This window comes from Silurus aristotelis, assembly GCF_946808225.1.
Source record: "Silurus aristotelis genome assembly, chromosome: 6".
Taxonomy (NCBI): domain Eukaryota; kingdom Metazoa; phylum Chordata; class Actinopteri; order Siluriformes; family Siluridae; genus Silurus; species Silurus aristotelis.
The window spans coordinates 29513737-29519736 of NC_139579.1; the positions used below are offsets into that span (position 1 = coordinate 29513737).

The following is a 6000-nucleotide window of genomic DNA, read 5'->3' on the forward strand; positions in this document are numbered from 1 at the left end:
GTTCCACCAGAATTTTGAAGATTTGTGCTCATTCAATCATGTTAAGGGTGTTAAAGTCAGTTGTAGGTGAGGAGGCCTGAGGTTTAATCAGCATTCAAATTCACTCCAAAAGGGTTCAGCTCAATAGCAGGAGATCTTCCACTCCAACCCCTGAATAGCAGATCTTCATGAGCTGGCTGTGCACAGGGGCATTGTCATGCTGGAACAGGTTTGAGTCTCCAGAGTTCAAGTGAAGGAAAAAGATAATCCCACCACATCCAAAGACGTCCTGTAAAATTGTGTTCCTCCGACAGTTTGAGGAAGAACCACATATGACTGGAAAAGATGTGTCCCAATACTTTTGTCCACATGGTGTATTTTTAGTTAAATTTCAGTTATATTATCCATGAGTGACACAAAAGCATCTTGTTTTTTGGTGCATCAATGTTGTGCTTTTCTTAAGCGTGTGTTAAGAAAAGAAAAAAGTTTTGGAATCGTACGAGCAAGAATCACAAAGAATGCTCTAAACAGCAAAGCTGAAATTGGGTCGATGCTGAGACACCTCGTTTTCTGACATTCTCAAAGCACAAACGCCCTCACACACACACACACACACACACCCCCCCCCCCCACCTCCAAACAGCTCAAACTTCATTTTTATATCTCATCGAATGGAGAGATTCCAGAGATAAGAACTCAAAAGAACCCCTCTTTTCCTCTCGGCTCTCCCTCTACCCTCCCTCTCTCTCAGAGGCCTCCTCTAAAAGAAGACATATGAGAGAGAGAAGACCTCCAGACCTCCTGTCTAAGTCTTATAAGCATCTCAGATTCTCGGCAGAATTGCTGCACTGTCAGAGAGCGACGGATCGAAGGAGGAGGAGAGCGAAGCAGAAGAGTGTAGGGGGTGTCCAGGACTTCGCTCTCCCTTTCTGGGGATTATTCTGATAGAGTTTCACGGATTATGGGGCCATTTTGAGTTTTTTTTGGGGGTCTTACTGGCCCACTGGTGCTCCTGCACCGAGCCCAAAGACAGAGTGTTACTGTTTAAGTCCCATAACAGAGAAACACACACACACACACACGATTGGGAGAAAAAACAGAGCAGGTAAAGCAAGATATTCAGCAATGTGTCGTTTATAGAATAAAGATTTTTTTTTTTTTATTATCGCATTGTATCCATAAAAAAAATCTTGTATCATGGTAAACAGAACAATATGAAATCTTAAAAAGACATGCCTTCATAAAAATTCTAAACTAATACGATTCTAAGTTTGTAAATAAATGAGTGCGGCGTTATTATTTCTCTCTCTCTTTCTCTCTCTCAATAAGAAAGAGAGTGAGAGCCAAAGAAAGCGGGAAGAAAAAGAGAAAACTTGAGAAAAAGAGAGGTGAGATAAAGAAAAATGAGACCGACAGAGAAAGTTATGAAGAAAACATAAAAAGCTGAACCTGTTTCTCTCAGGGACACACAAAGAAAACAGAAAAGACCGAAAAAGAGATAGAGATTTAATAAATAGACAGACAAAGAGACAGACAAAGAGACAGACAGACAGACAGATTTTTTTTTTGCATGTTTGTCACACTTTAATGTTTTAGATCATCAAACTAATTTAGATATTAGTAAAAGATAACACAAGTGAACACAACATGCAGTTTGGGGGAAAACTAAATCCAAAACTACAAGGCCCTGTGTGAAAAAGTGTTAAAACTGTGGTTTATCACACCTGAGTTTAATTTCTCTCACCACACCCAGGCCTGATTACTGCCACACCTGTTCACAATCAAGAAATCTCTTAAATAGGACCTGCCTGACAAAGTGAAGTAGACCAAAAGATCCTCAAAACCTAGACATCATGCTGAGATCCAACCACAGTGAACCACAGTGAGAGCCATTAGTCACAAATGGCAAAAAGATGGAACAGTGGAGGAACTTCCCAGGAGTGGGCGGGCCGACCAAAATTACCCCAAGAGCACAGTGAGGACTCATCCAAGAGATCACAAAAGACTCCACAACAACATCCAAAGAACTGCAGGCCTCACTTGCCTCAGTTAAGGTCAGTGTTCATGACTCCACCATAAGAAAGAGACGGGAAAAAAAGGGTCTGCATGGCAGAGTTCCAAGTAGAAAACTGCTGCTGAGCAAAAAGAACATAAAGGCTCGTCTCAGTTTTGCAAGAAAACATCTTGATGATCCCCAAGACTTTTGGAAAAATACTTTGTGGACTGATAAGATAAATGTTTAACTTTTTGGAAGGTGTGTGTCCCATTACGTCTGGTGTAAAAGTAACAGCGCATTTCAGAAAAAGAATCATACCAACAGTAAAATCTGGTGGTGGTAGTGTAATGGTTTTTCTGCTTCAGGACCTGGAAGACTTCCTGTGATAAATAGAACCATGAATTTTGCTGTTTACCAAAAAATCCTGAAGGAGAATGTGGGCCATCTGTTCGTGACCTCAAGCTGAAGAGAACTTGGGTTCTGATCCAAAACACACCAACAAGTTCACCTCTGAATGGCTGAAGAAAAACAAAATGAAGTCTTTGGAGTGGCCTAGTCAAAGTCCTGACCTGAACCCTATCGAGATGCTGTGGCATGATCTTAAAATGGCGGTTTACGTTAGAAAACCCTCCAATGTGGCTGAATTACAACAATTCTGCATAGACGAGTAGAGCAAAATACAAAAAGCAGCGCAGTAACAGACTCACTGCAAGTTATTGCAAACGCTTGATTGCAGTTGTTGATGAGGGCGGCACAACCAGTTATTAGGTTTAGGGGGCAAACACTTTTTCACACAGGGCCATGTAGTTTTGGATTTTGTTTTCCCTCAATAATAAAAACCTTTATTTAAAAACTGCATGTTGTGTTCACTTGTGTTGTCTTTTCCTAATATTTAAATTAGTTTGATGATCTGAAACATTAAAGTGTGACAAACATGCAAAAAAATAAGAAATCAGGACGGGGGCAAACACTTTTTCACACCACTGTAGGTAGGTAGACCAACAGACAGACAGACAGACAGACAGACAGACGGCTCGATAGATAGAAACACACAAAGTCTGTTTCCAAACTCTCTAGCCAGAAAGAGAGGAAAAGAGAAAGAAAGAAAGAAAGAAAGAAAGAAAGAAAGAAAGAAAGAAAGAAAGAAAGAAAGAACATGCAAGAGCAACACTGAAGTTTTTCAGAATCTCTGAAGTTTTGAGATCTTAGTCTCCGCTCTGACAGAAGTGTGTGTGTGTGTGTGTGTGTGTGTGTGTGTCTGTGTGTGTGTGTGTGATATCATATGCAGATCTAGCAGACTGTGAGGGCTTTTTTTCTTTAGATTAACACCCAGAACACATTGGAACTTATGGAGCATGAACGGCTGCAAATCCTTCCATCACGGCAGCGTAGAGACAGACGGGAAAAGAAAGAGAGACGGAAAGAGCAGACGAGTGTGCAGGAGGGGTGAAATCGCACCGGCGGGGACACGCCACACAGAATGAGAAAAAAAACGAGATAGATGGGAAAAGGAAGAGAGGTGAAGATGGCATTCTGGTGAATCAGAGCATCCCTCTCTCCATCTCTCTCTCTGTCTGAGAATAACTCGTTTTCTCATCTTTCGTTCTTTTACATTAATCCCTGGTACCATCCTCGTCCTCTTACCAAACCGCAAAGAAAAGACAAAAGACTTCCTGCACATATTAAAGTTCTGACAGTCACAAGGTGATTTAGAGAGTGAGTGAAAATCTAGGCTAATGCCAGTTTGTCTACAAAGACACACACACACGCACACACGCAAGTACGATTGTATGTTTTTTAAATACGGTGAAAAATACCATATTTTGTTCATTCAAACAAGTTTACTACCATCTATACAGACTGATGGACTAACAAGTATGGTAATGGTCAGGTTTAGGATTAGACTAACAAGTATGGTAATGGTCAGGTTTAGGATTAGACTAACAAGTACGGTAATGTTCAGGGTTAGGATTAGACTAACAAGTACGGTAATGTTCAGGGTTAGGATTAGACTAACAAGTACGGTAATGGTCAGGTTTAGGATTAGACTACAGGTACGGTGATGGTCAGGTTTAGGATTAGACTAACAGGTACGGTAATGTTCAGGGTTAGGATTAGACTACAGGTACGGTAATGTTCAGGGTTAGGATTAGACTACAGGTACGGTGATGGTCAGGTTTAGGATTAGACTACAGGTACGGTAATGTTCAGGGTTAGGATTAGACTACAAGTACGGTAATGTTCAGGGCTAGGATTAGACTACAGGTACGGTAATGTTCAGGGTTAGGATTAGACTACAGGTACGGTGATGGTCAGGTTTAGGATTAGACTACAGGTACGGTAATGTTCAGGGTTATGATTAGACTACAGGTACGGTGATGGTCAGGTTTAGGATTAGACTAACAGGTACGGTAATGTTCAGGGTTAGGATTAGACTACAAGTACGGTAATGTTCAGGGTTAGGATTAGACTACAGGTACGGTAATGTTCAGGGTTAGGATTAGACTACAGGTACGGTGATGGTCAGGTTTAGGATTAGACTAACAGGTACGGTAATGTTCAGGGTTAGGATTAGACTAACAAGTACGGTAATGTTCAGGGTTAGGATTAGACTAACAAGTACGGTAATGGTCAGGTTTAGGATTAGACTAACAAGTACGGGAATGTTCAGGGTTAGGATTAGACTAACAAGTACGGTAATGTTCAGGGTTAGGATTAGACTACAGGTACGGTAATGTTCAGGGTTAGGATTAGACTAACAAGTACGGTAATGTTCAGGGTTAGGATTAGACTACAGGTACGGTAATGTTCAGGGTTAGGATTAGACTACAGGTACGGTGATGGTCAGGTTTAGGATTAGACTAACAGGTACTGTAATGTTCAGGGTTAGGATTAGACTACAGGTACGGTAATGTTCAGGGTTAGGATTAGACTACAGGTACCGTGATGGTCAGGTTTAGGATTAGACTAACAGGTACGGTGATGGTCAGGTTAAGGATTAGACTAACAAGTACGGTAATGGTCAGGTTTAGGATTAGACTAACAAGTACGGTAATGTTCAGGGTTAGGATTAGACTAACAAGTACGGTAATGGTCAGGTTTAGGATTAGACTAACAAGTACGGTAATGATGAGGTTTAGGATTAGACTAACAAGTACGGTAATGGTCAGGTTTAGGATTAGACTAACAAGTACGGTAATGTTCAGGGTTAGGATTAGACTAACAAGTACGGTAATGTTCAGGGTTAGGATTAGACTACAGGTACGGTAATGTTCAGGGTTAGGATTAGACTACAGGTACGGTGATGGTCAGGTTAAGGATTAGACTAACGTACTATGATTGTCAGGTTTAGGATTCGACTACAGGTATGGTGATGGTCGGGTTTAGGATTAGACTAACAGGTACAGTAATGGTCAGGTTTAGGATTAGACTAACAGGTATGGTGATGGTCAGGTTTAGGATTAGACTAACAGGTACGGTGATGGTCAGGTTTAGGATTAGACTAACAGGTATGGTGATGGTCAGGTTTAGGATTAGATCAACAGGTATAGTGATGGTCAGGTTTAGGATTAGATCAACAGGTATAGTGATGGTCAGGTTTAGGATTAGACTAACAGGTATGGTGATGGTCAGGTTTAGGATTAGACTAACATGTGTGGTAATGGTCAGAAGAAGTTTCTTTCCTGTTTGTAATTGTGTGCTTCCCAATTTTGAGTGTAGGGCAGATTGTGTGTGTGTGTGTGTGTGTGTTCGTGCTCACAGGCCTGTGCTGTTGGGTAATTAAATGTGTTTAAGTTTGGGCCAGGCCTCTGTCGCAGATACACACACAGACACATACACACAAACACTCGTGTACACACACCCTCGCACGAGTGCTGTTCTCTGATAAACCTCGGCCATAATTAAATACAGACCACATTAACGCACAGACACACACAGGCACTGGGGGCCGCAAATAAAACACACACACACACGCGCACGTTCCGTGGGAAGCTGCCCGTAGTTAAGCCCTGCCCTGATCACTG

At 41.6% G+C, this 6000-nt stretch overlaps 1 protein-coding gene across 8 annotated transcripts in view; it reads right to left on the reverse strand.

The window, feature by feature from the left end:
* Nucleotides 1-6000, reverse strand: part of ehbp1 (EH domain binding protein 1) — a 163147-nt gene that overhangs the window by 92912 nt on the left and 64235 nt on the right. The gene's annotated exons all lie outside the window — the stretch shown is intronic.